Source organism: Nuphar pumila, chromosome 8 (assembly GCF_984573655.1).
Source record: "Nuphar pumila chromosome 8, dmNupPumi1.hap1.1, whole genome shotgun sequence".
NCBI lineage: Eukaryota > Viridiplantae > Streptophyta > Magnoliopsida > Nymphaeales > Nymphaeaceae > Nuphar > Nuphar pumila.
This window is the reverse complement of record NC_143256.1, coordinates 120,890,310-120,909,158: the sequence shown is the minus strand read 5'-3', so window position 1 is coordinate 120,909,158 and position 18,849 is coordinate 120,890,310. Positions and strand designations below refer to the sequence as shown.

General features: G+C 39.3%; 1 pseudogene; it reads left to right on the top strand.

Annotated features, from left to right (window-relative positions):
• Positions 1-15,956: 15,956 nt before the first annotated feature.
• On the top strand, positions 15,957-17,379 carry LOC149830454 (glucan endo-1,3-beta-glucosidase 3 pseudogene; annotated as a pseudogene).
• The last annotated feature ends 1,470 nt before the right edge of the window (positions 17,380-18,849 follow it).

The following is an 18,849-nucleotide window of genomic DNA, read 5'->3' as shown; positions in this document are numbered from 1 at the left end:
AGCAAACTGAAGCAAAACTGCAAGAAACACAAACTAACCAACTTACTCACTTTCGTAGGAATCACGGTTGCATTTACACATGCAACAAGCCCTTTCAACCCCTGGGTTACCCCAGTGGACGAGTAAGGTCTCGTGAGGGTTTGCAGTGATGCTACCCACAAACATCTTTGTCATGTATGCATAAAAATTTTAAAACACAAAGCATTAGGCAATTAAGGATTTTGTTTTCACAAATATTTCATGTCATTTCATCATCAAAACATGATTAGAGTCTTCTACTTGCCACCACAGAATAAAGTATTTTCTTTCACTTTTCTAAATAGCATAATCATTTATGTTTCATCCTCAGAAATTCAAATACATACATATCATTATTTACTTATCCTCACTCATATGTATTCTGCACAGGTTTTATCAATATTTGCTTCTAAGCAATGAACTTTTCTCTTTTACGCTCTTTTCTTTTTCTCGATTTTCAATTTTTCACATTTTTCAAAAAAAAAAATTTGAGCACTATACCCATTTTCCAGTTTTTGTGACCTGTGTAACGAGCTTTGGGTCAGTGACTCCCAGGCCAGATGACCTTAGGGCACCAGATACAAAGTATCCCTTAGACTTAATTGCTCGAGTCACTAGACCTTCAATTTTCTATAGTTTACGTATAGTCTACTTCTCTGTCATGTGCAATGTCAAAATCTATTAGGCTCTCTATAAAGTCCATGTAACGAGCTTTCGGGCCGATGGCTCCCAAACCAGATGGCTTTAGCGCACCAGGTGTAAACACCCCTCAGGTTGTACTTGCTCGAACAAAATAGGCCACAGATATCAACGTAGACAAAGAATTGACTTCCTTCGTTATCCTTTTCAACATGGACTCAAACACTTCAACTTGTGTCTAAGCACAACTACTAGAGAGTACGAAGATATCAAACAACTAAATGTATGCTCGTTTTCACTTTTTAAGCTCTTTTGCAATGTTGTTCATTTGCTTAGTTTTCAAAAAATAAAACTGTGCATATTCATACTTGTGATTCAAAATAAACTCTAACATGTATCCATAATCATTTCTTTGAAATGCACATAAACAACCACGGTTTTCTAGATTCGTGTTAGAAAATGTTTTTCATGGGGCTTAAAAATTCTCTAAAAACGTTAGATGTTGCAAAGCAGTCATATAAGTTCAAACTCGTTCTCTAAAAGCCTAATTTGTATGAGTTGACATAAAAATGCAAGTACAAAGACATGAAAAAATTGGGTGTGCAAACTACACCCTCCCCCATGCTTAAATGACATTGTCCCAGTGGCACTCCCCCATGCTTATATGAAACTAAGTGAATGCACATGAGACGAAATAAATGAGAAAAAAGAGTAGAAACAACTTAACATGAATTAAAATTGCACGTTCTATGAATGTAATGAATGCAATGTATACATGACATGACATGAAACTCATAAAAAGAGATAGAAAACAAAAAATAAAACCAAAGAAAATCTACAAATCCTAACAACGAATGTAATACTATACAAAATATGGGTTGCCTCCCATAAAGCGCTAAGTTTGACGTCCTCAGCCAGACGGATCCCTGGAAAAACCTTCATTGTCCATGAGATCAATAGACATGAAGTCAGGCTCAATCAGGCTCTATGAAGAAAAGAGTGTCATCTGTGACACTACACACTGTGTTTCCATCCCGCCTACCTCTAAATGTGGCATCATGACTCTCTCGACATGAAGAACGAAAATTAGTCTCATTTGAGAGACTGGTCAGGAAATGAGAGTTTAGGACCGATCGACTATCAATGAATGCAACTTCAGACAAGTGGTCAATATGATCTGACTTGACTTGGTCAAGCACCTTCTGCATCTGTACCTCTTGCTTACTAAAAACAATCGGTGATCCTAAAAGCTGAGAGAATAGGGCTTTATGAATATGTGGTGATAATGCATGTTGTAGGCCAGGCCCCTTCTGCTGAGGTATCATGAAGATCGACTCATTAGTAGAAATGATATGGGGCTCATGAGTCGATTCCTGAATGAGATGATATGCCTTCCCATACTGAAGGGATGTAACAGACTTAACCTGCTCATGATGTGAATCGGTGGGTTGCAAGTCAAATGACACAGAATCCTCTCCCTTGGATATGACAACAGATTGACTATGAAGGTTTCCCTGGCTTTGTCTACTCAATGTCTGAGCTAACTGTCCCATTTGAGTCTCTAGCTTGGCTATTGATTGCGTATGAGAGCAAAGAGTGGCCTTGATATCAGAAAAGGCCTCTAACATCTTCTCCTGAAATGATGAACTTGGAATGGGCTCCTGAGGTGAAGGTAGACTAGACTGAGAATGAACCTGTGGAAATATGGGATGCGAGTAACCTTGTGAAGGGTTACTATGTCTATATTGTGTCTGGGAGGGCTGATGGGATGAGGGTATGGACTGGTTTCGCCAACCTGGGTTATATGGTGGTGTAAATGAATCATGCATGGGTCTAACGAAACCTTGGGCAGCATTCACCTGCTCCTGAACGTATTCAGGATATAACGGCGCTGCCGGACACTCTGAAACACAATGTGCAGAGCTAACACATAGCTCACACACTCTTCCTACTGGACATCGCGAAGAATTGGCTAGGAGTTGATCTAACCTCCTATTCAACTGGTCAACCTTGGTACGCAATTCGAACTCGGACCCTACTTCGGAAATCCCTATTTTTCTAAGACCACTAGACAGAGATGTAGTCCTATCGAGCCGTGAAGACAAAGCATGATGCATTGTGTTTTCACTCAAGGTCTCAAATAGAGACCACGCCTCGTCCTCACTCTTGAGCATAAAAGTGCCCCCACAAGACGAATCAACAATTTGATGGTGCTTCTCAGTAAACCCGTAATAGAAATACCGCACCAACTGCCAATGAGGCACCTGGTGATGGGGACACCTGCGGAGAAGATCTTTCAACCTCTCCCAAGACTCGTGAAATTGTTCTCCCTCAATTTGAGAAAAACTGGTTATAGCTTTACGAAACTGATTCATTTTACCAATTGGGAAGTACTTTTTTAGGAATTTGTGATGCATTCCTTCTCAAGTAGTAATACGAACAATCTCAAGAGATTTTAGCCAGTGCTTGGCTTTATCCTTGAGAGAGAACGGAAACAAAGTCAACCTCATAGCATCATCTCCAAAATTATTGATTCGCACTATCGAGCAAATCTCAAGGAATTCGTCGAGATGACGATATGGGTCATCATTGCTAAGACCATAAAATGAGGGTAGCATTTGGATCACACTGGCCTTAATCTCAAAATGGCTCGCTCCTACATCAGGTCTCGTGATGCAGGAGGCGGGAGTATACGTATTTGGCATAAAGTACTCCTTCAAAGGACGAATCAAATGATGATCGTCAGCCATTGCGTACACCTTGGAGTAGACCGGTGTAGCACATGTCCTAACTTTGGGTTTTCTACCTAACTAACGCACTAAGCGGTCAAACCACGCAAACCACAAAGCGAGTAAACTAAAAACAACAAAAACTAAACAAACACCACGCAGTTACACATAGCAGGGATTATGCAAAGAAAATATGAAATCTATGTGTACACTACCAATCGTACACAGTCACCTCTAAGGAAATCCTAGCGGGTGGGTTGTGCTGAAAAGTAAGCTTGTCTCTACGATATGCACACACGTGGTTCTAAACCTAAATGCAAAACAAACACTAGGCAATAAAGTGAATACTCGTATTTCGCTGTTCCCCGGCAACGGCGCCAAAATTTGGTGTGAGTTTTAGGATAACCCTTTTCAAAATAATATTTTTTTAATGAAAATCTAGTGAAAGCCAGACACCAAAAATATAAAAACCGGCTCGCACGAGTGGTGGAGTCTGGGTCGATCTCAGGGAACGAGATATACTTGTATTCAACACACACAACTACACTACTCTTTATTGCCAAGAAAGAGAATTAATTAAATAAATGAATAACTAAAGAGTGTTGCCCTACGCAGAGGGCTTAAATGAATATTAAAATGGTTTTATTATAAACCCTGAATTTAAAATGATATTAAACTCCTAATCTAAAAAATACTCAATTGTCTTTTGTGCTTGTGCCTCGTATCTCGCATTGAAGGTGTGCCAATACGTGTCTCACTCTCTTGCTTGCCTCCACGCCTTCCTGCAAAACACGAACACACAAAGCAGAAAGACGAAACAAATAGTCCTATACTAAAAAAATGTAAAACACTGTAAGAGTATGCGAAATAAAAGATATGCAAAATATAAAGATAAGAAATACCTAAAAGTGCCTAAAAATATATAAAATGTTGCGCTTAAAGTAAAACTAAAATGCACTACATAAAACTAAAGTAAAATGCTTAAAATGCAAAATGAGCATCACCATAAAAAAATCAACCTAAAACACTTGTCGTGACCACGCTTTAACAACAACCCGTGAAAAATAGTTTTTTAAAAACAAACACTTAAAAAAAAACTTTTTCAAAAGCACATCATGAAAATCAGTTTTAAAAACACATAGCCCGTGAACATATATTTAAAAACAATTTTGTAAAACAAATAACTGCCTTTGAAAATGATTTGTAAAAACAGATTTATGTTGAAAACGATTTGTAAAAACCACTTGCTGTTACAAATAGAAATCTCTAAGGCATTGAAACAAAACAAGTTGTCGTGAGTTAAAAGAAAAAAAAAAACACTGCTGTGAACAAACTTTAAAAACAGGCATCTGTGAAAAGGGGCTTCACGGCAGAAGTTTCATTTGCCGTGAAAACCACAGCAGCCGTGAGTGACTTAGGTGCTCAGTCGTGAATTTGAAATCAGGCCCAACCATGAAGAAGGGCCTTCCGTGAATAGTGCCCAAGTGGATGGTAAAAATAGGATTCAGGCAATGCTGAAGTAAGAGAATCAGGCTGGAGACAGTGAATCTGGCCGGTTGAAGCAGATCCTCCGGCAAAATAGTAGTTTACGGCAAAGGAGATGAAAATTCGGTGAATGGAATCACCGAATTTTCAAATAAGAACCTGGATCAAGGGAACCGATCGAGTCTTTAGCAAATCCCCTTCAAAGCTTTCACCGTAGATCAGAACACACGATTAATATGTTGCCTATCATATCGATAAATGCATGAATTTGCAGCACAGATGAGCAAATCTATACGACAACTCCAACTTCAATTGGAAACTCATTGTATTCAGATCAGATCTGCATAAGGCTGCAGGATGATGGATACTGGGGTGGTTTCACAGCAAATACAGCTAAGGTAATGCAATCTACAATGAGATGCAGTCATTGTAATGCAAAGATGGTGTATAATGTGATGCAAAACAAGTAATGAAAAAAAACAATGAAAACGAGATGCAATGCGTGAGATGCAACAAAACAGGAATGAACACACATCAAAATGCTGAAACCAAGTAAACAAACAGCAAATTGCAGAAACGCAGAATTGAAACAAAAAAAACACATTAAACAAAACAGAATGTAACCATTTCTTTCATTTTATGCAATATATCAAAGAAACACAACAATACAAAAGAGAAAAGGGAACTTACCATGTGACTGGAAGGGTTGAGAAAAGAAGGGGCCTCTCCTCTGCGTCCACTTCATCCGGGTGGGTCAAGAAGCTCTGGCTGATTAGAGAAAGAAAGAAAGAAGGAAGGAGAATAGAAGAAGAGAAAAAGGAGCTGGAGGGAAGAAGAGGGGTTGAGAGTTAGAAGAATTCTGTTTCTTCAAGGGAGGACCCCCCTTTCAAACCCTACGTGAGTTATTTAAGGAGAGGGGCTTTTAGAAAATGCCCCACCTATTTTCTAAAATTCCTAAGAAGGGCTTAAAAAATTGTTTTCTAAAAACTCTAAAAAAAAGCCTACACTATTTACTAAACTACTAAGACTTTCTAAAAATATATATATATTGTCAGTTTAAAAATCTAAATCCTAAAGAAAATATCACTAACTAATTACTAAACAGACTAATTTGCCAAATTAACTTGCAATTTATGTTTTTTTTGATTTTTATCTTTTTCATGTGTTTTCTCGAAACTAATGATAAATGTGGGAATTTAATGCGATTATTCATCGGATCATGCATGAATTAATATGATAAAATACTAAAATAAATGCATGATCAGGCTTCATAATGGAATTTCAGGCAAAAACATAAATTTTCAAAAAATTTCAAAGCACGCAAACCTCTTTTATCAATTTTTTTTTAAAAAAGTATGCAGGTTAAATTTTTAAAGATTATAAGTGCATTTTTTAATAACCCACAAAATGGAGGGGCAGCAAAGTCTTTTTGCACCATAGGGTATAAATACCCAAAAATCGACTGAAAAGTTTATTTTTCAGTTTAGTTTCTCTCTCTTCTCTCGAACGTTTGCCGGAGAAGATGAACTTCTCTGTCGAGTTTTCGACGGGAAGTCCCGCCGAGTGTTTGGTCGGTATTCCCGGCTTAGATCTATCTTTGGGAAAAGACCCAAGCCAAAACGGTAGCTGGACGATCAACTTCCAGTGTTTTCCTTTTTTGGGGGCTTTTTCAGATGAGTTTTTTTGGTATTTTGTTTGTTTTGTTTGCCTTTTCAGGGACGCCAGTGGATATCTTCCCTACCGATCACAATTCTAGGCAAGAAGAGAGAGTGAGAACAATAAAAAGTCGGTCAAAGGCCGGGGCCGCTAATAAAGTAGCAACAGAAAAAAAACTTGGTGACAAACCAACAGAGGATCGTTTTCCTTTTTTTTATATTCAGTCTCGTATTCTTACTGTAGATTGCTATCGATGCAGAAAAAAAAAAACTACTCACCACAGGTATGATTACTACTGCATGCTTTCAGATATATAGGCGCAACACAAAACACAAAAGGGTCTTTGATCTTAGAGTCCCTCAAGCAAAAATGCATTCAAGCAGGTACAAAATAAAATCTTGTGTCTGTGCAGATTGCAGACATAGAAAATAGAAGGCTTCCTGAAGCCCGACTAACCTGTTACACTTTTCTTTGCAGGTTTTGATAGATAGAAGAAGAAGGAGGATATGGCAGACTCCAAAGATCTCAACCCGCTTTGATACCACTGATGGATGGCGCAACAGGAGCTCTGATATCGTATCCTCCAGAATCACGCAGAAAGAAGAGAGAGTAGGTCCAGAAGGAGAAGAAGATAGGTTAATGTTTTGAAGGTTTGCTTCGAGAGGCTTGCTTTATCTTTTTTATCACACCCATGACTGCTGAGCATGTCTCAATATATAGATTGCATCTCTCGGTTTCCCTTTAGCTCAGTTTTTGCAGATAAGCTCAGCAAGAGATTGTTGGAACAGGCAAAATTAAAATAGTTAGAGATAAAGGTTTCATTTGAAAATGGTTTTGAAAACTGCCCAAGCATATCCACGAACGGGCTCTGTTCATGGATATGCCGAGATATGCAGATAATGGCCACACACCCCAACAGAGTGTAGGTACTTACGTCACAAGCCCACATTAGTTTTCAGGATATTTTCGCAAATCTGACTTCACATGTGTGTTCAGTATAATATTTTTTTTTTTAAAGTAAAATAATTTTTTATTTACAAATAAAACTCAAGGCCTACGATGATGAGAGATCGACCCCAACCTTGATATAACAGAAGAACAATCATAAAATATAGGACGAGTCCAAGAGATGTCTATTCCTAACCATTTTGCTTGACCATTAAGAATACATCCTAGAGGATATGCCTAGTCACCACCCTTAAAATATAGGATGAGTCCAAGAGATGTCTATTCTTGAGCATTTCAAAGTCTGGCTCGGCCTTCAAATATCTTGCAATTGTGCTCCTTCTAAACCACCCACCGAATAGCTAGCATCGCAAGACAAAATACAATTTGTAGTTTCTCAAACCAAAAGACGCGTATTCAGCCATGAGGTAGAAAAGATTGATTGAAAATAGGAACCAAGACCATAGAAGATAAGGAGAAGATTCAGTATGCGAACCACACAGGTTACATAAGCTCACCATACAATAACTCCTCTTTTCTAAATTTTCATGCGTTAGGTCCTCATCAACTATGACCAACCATCCGAACATGTGTGATCTCGGTGAAGGCCCACTTGCTCAAATCAAATGCCTTGGCAAGGGATTGAAACCCACATCACCACCAAATGCTAGGCAAAAAGAGGCAACCAAAAATTGTCCAAAAATGGCATGGGACGAAAAACACACATTTGAGTCATCCATCGAGGGCCCAAGACTAGTCCTGAATTTTGACCAAACACGACATCATAAATTCTAAACCCTTGAAGAAGAGTATAACGACCCCAAATTGACCTTTGAAAAATGCATATTGTTTTTTTTTAAACATTGTGAAAAATATTTTAGAGATCCGGGTCACATTACATATTTAATATACACCACCCCCAACAAGCATTCAGACATGTAATAAAAATTTATTCCATGAACTGAAATTGAATTGACTTAATCAACTAGTCTCAATGAAGGTTTATATAGTTTTTAAAATAAAAATAAATTATCCCATATACGTTAGAACCCGAGCCATGACATTATAACCCTTGTGCCCTCCAGTAAGCTAGTCTCTCAATCACGGTGCCTCAATACCTAAAAAGATTTTTAAAAAACTGGGTAAGAACCAAAATTCTAGTACAACACCCTCTCTAAATTCAACAATAAAGAATTTAACATAGATTAAATCAAACACAAGAGGGCTCTACCTGTATCCTATTGTTGTTGTATATCCTTCTCAACAACTTGTTCTACTTGGAATTGATGTTCATTGACTGGATTTTTGCTAGCATCATCCAAAAGAGCAATGATAAAAAAACTAAGCATTTTTCTTTCGTAGGTATGGAAATTGAATCTTACAATTCCTCAAATTCAAAACTTTGAGATGCATTTATCTCAATAAAATTATTTTTAAAAAATTTTGCTTTATCTGTTTTCACTATCTATGGTGTATTAGATAGACAATAAAACTTCAAACCCTTTGATTTTTCTGAATAACCAATAAAAAATTTACTAGTCATTCTAGCATCAAAGGTTTTTATATGTAGGTTATGCAACTTAGCTTCAACTAAACATCCTCATATGCGCATATATGACAAAGAAGGTTTCCTACCAGTTTATAGCTCATAGGGAGTCTTTTGGACAACTTTTGTGGGAACCTTATTCAATATGTGTATTGTTGTCCTAAGAGCTTTACCCTACAAGGTCAAGAGAAGATTTGAATGATTCAACATTGCCCAGACAATTTTCTTAAGCGTAATGTTTTTTCTTTCAGTTACACTATTTTGGTAAGCATTACCAAATATGGCGTATTGAGGTATAATGCCTTCCTCTTTTAGAAATCATACTAATAACTCTTCCTTTTATCTCATTTTATTGAAACGATCATAATATTTGCCACTTCTATCAGACCTAACTACTTTAATGACTTCACTGATCTCTTTTTCTACTTTTTTCTTAAAGTCATTGAAAACTTGAGACTTCAGAATTTTTAAATAATAAGTAGAGATACATATACCGCGAGTAATTGTCTATAAAGGTGATAAAATATATTTTCACCCATTTAACACGAAGAAAAAAGGCCCACAAACATCCATATGCACAATCTTTAATCTTTCATTATTGCATCTAGCATTTTTCTTATGAGTTTGATTACTTATCCTTTATGCAATCAAACACATGGTTTTGTATCTGTCAAATCAAGGAATTCATGAATTTCTTCTTTCACAAGTCTTTGGACTCTCACTTTCAAAATATGTCATAACCTTTGATGCGATAACAAATATGATTGATTATCCTTTAGGCCACATTTATTGACAATCATTGTATTCTCAACAGAGTGAGATTTTTGAATTTGAAATTTGGTTTTCAAGCGATACAAACCATTACACACATATGGAGAACCTAAAGGAATACAATTTTTAATAATAATAAGCTTAGAGTTTTCAAATTTAAAAGTAAACCCAAACTTATCAAGTTTTGAAATGAAAATGAGGTTCTGACTATAGGATGAAACATAAAAGGTACCAACCAAATCCCAAATAAATCCATACTCCAATACAACTCTACAGGTCTCAACGTTCTTGACATGTGAACGCATCTTGTTTTTTAAGAAGATATTTTTTTCTTGCTCTATTTGTTCTCTTTTGTTCATAAATGCATGTAAAGAGTTGACAATGTACACCGTGACACCAGAATCAACCCACTAACTTTGCAATGAAATATGGATTGAATTGCACTTATGAGAAATGAATGAGATGTTATATCTATTCTTGAATCATTTCTTATGCTTCAGGCAGTCAACATTCTTATGTTCTTTCTTCTTGTAGAAGAAATACTTTATAGAAAACCCTCCTGCCTGGGATTTGGCTTTCGCCTAAGAGTTAAAACTCTCTCCAGAGGTTTTCTTCTTGTTCTTCTTCTTCAAGGAACACTTTTTGTCTTTCGGCCTATATTTTCCTTGATAGAAGCCATATTTTTTTATAGAAGTCATATATATACTCGGCACCCTCTTATCCTTCAAATTTTCTTCTTCTTCAATACACTTGGTTAAGAGGTCATTAAATGATCACTCATCATTATGTGTATTGTAAAAGATCTTGAAGGGTTCGTATTCAATAAGCAACGAGGTCAAAATAAGATGGACTAGAAAAAAGTCAGAAATGGCAGACTCCATGTCATTCAACTGAGATGCAATATTTTTCATTTTCAAAATGTATTGTCGGATATAACTATCACCAGAATATGTCATAGACACCAAGTTGGACATCAGAAGACTGACCCTAGTCTTATTAGAACTAACAAACAGAGCCTCAATGGCTATAAGAAATTCCTTCGTTGTCCTATAGTTAGGAATTGAGCCACAAATGTTCTTAACCACTCTTTATTGCAAAAATAACATGCTAAGTCTATTCGAGCACTCCCACATTTTAAAGATAGTCTTCTGTTTGGCTATACTCTACTATGTAAGAGTGAAAAAATTATCAATTCTAAGAGTCAAATCTAGGTCCATGTAACCCACAGTGAATAATATTATATCTTTCCAATCCAAAAAATTGAATCTGTCTAAGATTGATATATTACTAGAACTATCAATGATCAAAGAACCTGGAACTACAAGAACGAAAGGAAAAGACCTTATAAATGCCCAAACGAGACTCATGTTGAAAATATAAAATCGCGACCCTTTATTATTCACATTCTCTGAAACAAACATAATTGGGTCATTATCGTTACACTTTAGTGAAAACAATATATTTTAAGTTGTTTCATCTCCTCAATTATCAAGGAATTGACTTCAATTGATGAAACTAGTATATCATGTAATCATAAGCAATTCAACACTGTACCTTTAGGTAGAATCATTGTTTCATAAAGTCATACACAATCACAATACCCGGTCTTAACATGATCCAAAGAGTTCTCAATCAACACAACTCAGATAACTTTGATGATTGCATGAGTCAGTTAATCATGTTTTTTTATCGTAAACATACTCGTATTATAGAGCATACCTATGCACACATGATAATGCATGTATATTCATGACAAACTATGTATTATATCATCAAAAACATAAATTCATGCTTCAACTCATATGCATAAATAAAATTTTGATGAAACACATCACATATGTCATGAATTTAGTCATAATTCATGCTTAAATATCATGGATAACAAAAAATAACATAAAAAATGCATGCATCAATCAGGCAAAAGTTATGCGTCCATGATAATAAATATACATAAAGCATGAAAAAATAACAAAGGCATACTTTTACAGGTAATACCCGAGGTCCCTGTGCAGGAACCAACTAAAAAGTACTCTAAACCGGTCTGAAATGGGCACAAACCGGTCAACCAAAGTCTGAACGCGGTCTCGAAAGAGTCAAACTGGTCTGAAACATGTACTAAAGCCTATAAACCCCTAAAACTGAATGTGAAACCCCATGTTTCTTCACTGATTAATGAAAACAATGTCTCTACATGCAATAACCTATGAAAACCCGATAGGAACCGGCCAAAAAGGGGTCTGAACCGGTCTCGAAACACCCTGTATCGATCACAAAAGCGGTTGTCCTTTAAAATGGATAAATAGTATATGGACCTGATTTCAAATCTGATCCGATCTGGTTTGAGCAAAAATGTGACGGAAATCAGGATTTCAGTGCCGCAACGACAATCACTGACTCTGCGGGAGGGCAACAATAGTTGCCTACCCATAGGCAGTGGTGCCCCGGTCAACTTCTCCCTAGTCCCCATCTGACTTCCCAAAAACTGAACGGAAGTCTGGCGAGGGAGAAGTTCGTTGATACAAATTTCATCGAGTGCTACATGTTATGACTCTTACAAAATATAAACTAGACACATAGAGGAAGAAAACCCTTTTTACGGATTTGAAAAATGATCTTCCGTTGGGGAGATATGACTCTTACAAAATAAAATAAAAACCTATGTCACTCAAATAAGGCAGACTGATAGGGGTCTGGTTTTAGATCCAAATAGGGTATCAAATGACCATAGAAATCGCTAAAAATTTACAGGAATATACTAGATTTTATAATGAAGACACCACTTTTTACGAATTTGAAATCCAATCTTTGGTTAGGGAGATATGGCCCTGACAAGTTGGTCATGATTCAGATAGCGATTTGTATCATAAATCGTTGTAGTGTTTAGCGAGAAACACTACAAATCGCTATAGCGAGGTCCAGCAACACTATAAATCATTGTGGGTCTCGTTAGAGACCCGAAAACACTATAAATTATAGTTAAAAGACCAAAAAACACTACAAATCGCTGTGGGGCTCGTTGGAGACCCCAAAGCACTATAAATCATAGTTAAAAGACCGGACAACACTATAAATCATTGTGAGGCTCGTTGGAGACCCAAAAATACTACAAATCATAGTAGAGACTCATTAGAGACCTAAAAAAATCATAACAACGATTTGTTGAAGAATATTGCCAATCAAATAGCGATTTGTTGAAGAAGTGCTACAACAGTCATGATATGGGGGCCAAAATTAGAACATTTATAAAATCTGGATATAAGGTTCTGGTATTTAATCAAAATAAAATAGTAATTGACCATGAAAAATTTTGAAAAATTACAGGGATGAACTAGACACATAAAAGAAGAGAACTCATTTTACAAAATTGAAAAATAATCTCCCATTAGGGAAATAAAATTCAAACAAAATGGATCAAAATCTGAGCTGTTAAAATGACACAGGGTGACAGGGTTATGGTTTTCGACCCAAAACTGGTATGAAAACACCATAGAAATCGCTGAAATTTGGTATGAACAAACTAGATTCAATTTAGAAAACAACGTTTTTTACGGATCGGAAAGATCATCTTTGGTTAGGGAGAAATCACTTCCGCAAGTTGGTCCTGATTCTGCTAAAATCCTGACGGTGCAAAATAACAGGTTCTGAATCTTGATTTTTAAAGTGGGTCAAACAAACTCAGAATGATTTGATTTTTGGTGGAGAGCATGAAGACATATGCATGAAATTGTAGTAAAAAATTCAGATTAAAATGAGCTCTGGTTATATACAAATCGATAGATCTAAAATGCACCAGAATTCAAAGTATAATCTAGAAAGCAACTGAACATGAAGAAAGCAAACTGCACATGCGTGAATGTTCAAACATGAGATCTAATGCCTTAAAATATGAATGGGTAAAAAATTTGAATCAGACTCCACAACTCTTCAAGTTGAATGATGCTACCCACGCTGGGAGGAGCCCCCAAACCCCCCTCCTGTAAGGGCAAAAACTCTAAATCAGGCTCCACAACTCATCAAGTTGAACGATGCTACAGTCAGTGTGCAGGTCAGTCGGTGTTTGATGGAGAAATGTTGGATCGTTTGTTGGATGTGCACAGAAGTAGAGAGAGAAGGAAGAGAGAGTGAGATGAGGTTTTACCCCTCTCTTGTAAGGGTAAAAACTCTGAATCAGGATCTACAACTCATTTAGTTGAATGATGCTACCCACGCTGGGAGGAGCCCCCAAACCTTCCTCCTGTAAGGGTAAAAACTCTGAATCAGGCTCCACAACAGTCAATGTGCAGGTCAGTCGGTGCTTGATGGAGCAATGTAGGATCTTCTGCTGGATGTGCAGAGAAGCAGAAAGAGAAGGGAGAGAGAGAGTGAGAGGATTGATGTTCATGGCCTCCTCCAGGGGAGATTTCTTTCTCGGATAATCCTGCAGTGCAAAGACTGAGTCTTAAATAATCATCTTTGGGGCACTTAAGTCTTTTCAAGAATCCTCCCTTGATTTCTTCTCTAGAGAGAGAGGGTTTTACATTGTTTTACGGAAAAAGAAGAAGAAGACTTTGAAGAGTCAACATCATCCTCGACTTTCTGGATGGAGGACATGTTTGTCCTTTATTTGAACTATTTGTTTTTTCTTTTTTGAATGAAGGGCATTTTTGTCATTTTCTCAAACCATCACTTTATGAGAAGAATAGCAAGAAAGGGTACTTAAGTCTTTGCAACAACACCAGAGTCCGATGCAAAGTTATGTCAACATACACAGGAATACAAGCCCCATGTGCTTGTATACGTGGTGCTCATTCAAAGCCCCGAACACAGACGTGGGATTCAGTGAATCATCGGGGGGGAACATACACCACCCTCTCGACGCACCCACACCCCTAATACATGCAGCAGCTGCGAGGAGTGTTGGCGCATAACCCAATGTTAGCGAAAACAACATGGAGAACGAAAATATACTAGATCCCGGTATAGCAGCTTGCTTAGATGCGGGTGCTTGGTGTTCTCAGGACCTTAAACCCCAAATGAGAGAGCTCCTTGGTTGCCCTTGTCAAACAACCATGCCTCTCTATTTATAGTGGGAGGAGAGTGAGGGTTAAACCCTTCACATGCTCGTGAACCCTTCAATTGCCCTTATTGAATGTAAATCATTCCTCCCCACTCATGTCTTTCATTAAGTGTGTTATGTATCAAACCGGGTCCCTCACAGTTGAACCCCATTCGAAATGTCCAACAGAAGAACGCCGCCAAGGTCGGCCACGACGGCTCCCGTGACGCTTCATCCTGATTCCTACCTCTTTGCCTTTCACTCAAGTCGTCTTCGATTCAGATAATTGAAGTGTTTGACTTTCAGGCAACAACTAGAACAGCGATCAGATTTAAGAAAACATATGAAAAAAAAACTTTAGGAGCCCAATATGCGAGCAGTAAAAGTAGGCAGCTACACTACTTACAAAAAAAGGATATCTAAATAAGGAACTGTTTTCTTGCCTTCATCCACCAAAACCTCCGAAATTAACAAGCATATAAGAATTGTCATAAAAGATGGATGCTTCTCCCAGCTGAAACCAAAAGATATAGGTATTTGGGCATGCACCACCATTCTATCAATACTAGAATAAGTGTCTTGTGCACCTCATCTCAGACAAATCACTAACTTGGGAACAGTCCTCTGTGACCTCACTTGGAGTTGGCTGAGACAGCATGGTACTCCAAGGACCGCTCCCTACTTAAACCCATGGCTCCCCCATAAGGACTACTTTACATCAACACAGTCCTCTAAATTCCCCCATGAGATACCTTCACCCCTCAATTTCTCTACAAAAAAACCCTCTTTATCACAGTCATACTCTATACAAGAGTCACTGTGCTTCCTGTAGTCCATGGATTCCTATTAGCAATAGCTATATATTTGAAAAAGGATTCCATCATCTTTTATGTCAGCAAGGAGATTTAATTCAAAAGCCATTGAGGAAAAGGAAACTAAGAAAGAAAAGGAAAACAGCATAAATTCAAGAAGAGAGAGAAGACTGAGCCCTTGAAAAGGAGGAAGTCACCAAGAAGCCTGAACCAAGGAATCAATGGATCCCGTAAGTGATGAAGATAACAAGTAATACGCTTACCATAATTACAGCAAAATCCAAAACAGAAACATAAGATGCACTTCCTATTTCCTTTCCTGAGGGAGAAGATACACTTCCTAATTCTAATGTACAACAAATAACACGGTAATAATGAAAAAGGTAAAATGGAAACTACCAAAATCTGCCAAATCCTGACACGATGTGTGTTGATTACAGCGAGGAAAATCAGAAGGACATTCGATTGTAAATACTCGCGGTAAGAGAGCGAGAGAAGACAAGAAAGTGGACTCAATTTTCCGGCCACCATGTCGCCTGAAAACCGGACGGAGACTCTCTTCCTCCTCCCCCTTCTCATATTTCCCATTGTCTCAGGTACCAACTCCCTTCCCCCCCTCCCTCTTCTTTTGAGGTCTTCTTTCCGGGGCTCGTTTATTTCTTTCTTCGTCTTCGATTGCTGTTCTTCTTGATTGCTAAGCTTGTTTTCTTCTTGTGATGATGAAAAAACTGGAGCAGGGGCGTTCGTCGGGGTGAACATAGGCACGGCGATGAGCGACCTGCCGAAGGCGGAGGAGGTGGTGAGCCTCTTGCAGGCGCAGAAGATCACCCACGCCCGTCTCTTGAACGCCGACCACGAGCTCCTCAAGGCCCTCTCCGGCACTGGAATCCAGGTGATGGTGGGCGTCCCCAACGACGAGCTCTTCGGCGTCTCCGAGTCGCATGCCGCGGCGGCCGACTGGATCAGCCGAAACGTCGCCGCCTTCTTGCCGGCAACCAACATCACGGCCATCGCCGTCGGCAGCGAGGTGCTCACCACCGTCACTGACGCCGCCATGCACCTCGTCCCGGCCATGAAGTTCCTCCACTCGGCCCTCGTGGCCGCAGGCCTCTCCTCTCAGGTGAAGGTCTCGACCCCGCAATCGATCGACAACGTCATCGTCGAGTCGTTTCCGCCCTCCACCGCGGCCTTCAACTCCACCTGGCTCCCCATCCTCCGCCCCATCCTCCGGTTTCTTGAGGAGACGGGCTCCTTCTTCATGCTCAACGCCCACCCTTACTACGGCTACGTGAAGGCCGGCGGCCTCTTCCTCCTCGATTACGCCCTGTTCCGGCCGCTCCCCACCGATAAGCAAGTCGTCGACCCCAATACCATGTTGACTTACACCGACATGTTCGACGCCGTCGTCGACTCCGCCTTCTACGCATTGGCCGCCGCGAACTTCTCGCAGCTCCCCATCGTCGTGACGGAGTCCGGCTGGCCGTGGCAGGGCGCCACCGGCCCCGACCACCGCGAGCCGGACGCCACCGTCGACAACGCCATGACCTACAATTCCAACTTGATCCAGCGGGTGCTCAACAACACCGGCACGCCGTCCCGCCCGGGGATGGGGATCGACACCTACATTTACGAGATGTTCAGCGAGGATTTGGTCGCCGGCCCGGCGGCCGCCAGGAGCTGGGGTCTCTACTTTCCCAATGGCACCGCCGTGTACTCCCTTCCTCAGGGTCAGCCGTGATTTGGCGTCTTAGATAGATGTGCTGCCACTGCCAAGAAGATCCAATAAGAATAATTTTTTTAATACAAAATTGAAATTTTCTTTTTACATAATCATGTTCACCTGTATTAATACATCTTGATTAACGAGATGATTAATATGATGCAAGATATCCCAAAGTTTCAATCGTTACATTGTAGGAAAAGTAGATGTTTGACTTAACATGAAAAAACTACTTTTTTTTCATATCTTGTACGTTAGATAGTCACACTAGGTTGGGCAAAGGTTATCATAATGTATAATCTTCATATTAGATCTTTTATATTACCTAAGAAAGATAATAAAACCATCTGGTCAGAGTCTCGTGTCAAGCTGAAGGCCCAAGATCTATTTTTTGGAAGATAGCCAAATCTCGGAATCAAATAAGCAGGGAAGATAGCCAAATCTCGGAATCAAGGCGCATTGGGAGAAATGATAAAAGGGGCTTACATAATAGGAAAGTTAATGGTAGAGACGATGACCTGATTGGTGCAATAGGAAGGGTGATGGAAGGAAGGAGACCCACTGTCGGAACTCCCCACCCTCTCATTGATACTTTGTACAGTTTTGATCGATTCAAAATTAACTATAGAGACAACATTTGGTATCAAAGCGAGCTTCTTTCATCCAGCCACTGCCTTGGATGAGACAACAAGGGCCCACGCCCTTCTTGATCCGCGCAGGTTCGAATCTATGCTTTTAAAATTCTATTTTTTATATATTTGGCATAGATTTTTACTACATTTTGTGAGATCAGCCCCTACACTTATCTAGTGGATTCCGATAGAGTTACCTTACTGGGTCTCATCGAGTGGGACAACCATCCTGACAATTGGGTTGGTGTGTGGCTGAATTTGTTCCTAGCCCACACCAAGACAAGCACGTTGTGGTATAGCTTAAGACACTTTTGAGAGGGTCTGACCAACCCAGGTCATCAATGTTTTTGTCTTGTGTGTAGAAGCCCCATGCCTACCAAGTCGTGTGCGCGTTTCATGCTATCAGACCTATTTTTGTAGTTTTGTACATAGTCCCAATTGTTCATCCCAGTTAGGGCCCACACCCTTCTTGAATCCACAAGCCTGGAAACCCATGAGATGACTCAGGTCCAAGAGTTGTCAGGGGAACTACGTGCGCTTATTGAGACTCTGTCGAATTGGTTGGAAGCCCAAATCGCCCAGTTGTCTCAATAGATGTGTGAAAACATGTCCTCAGAATATTTAAAAATCATGAGAGATGTTTGACCGAGCGTAAAGATCGAAATGGAAGTTCCAACTCGGGCGGCCAAACCATGCATGGGTTCCTCAAACAGACCCTATCAGGCCCACCAACCCCCGGTGAAATTTCTGAAGTTTGCCGGTGAGCACCCCATGAGCTGGGTGTTCCAAGATCGCAAAAATACTAGATGATAATCAAGTTTCCTTCCCATCAATTTACTTGGAGGAAAAGGAGATTTGATG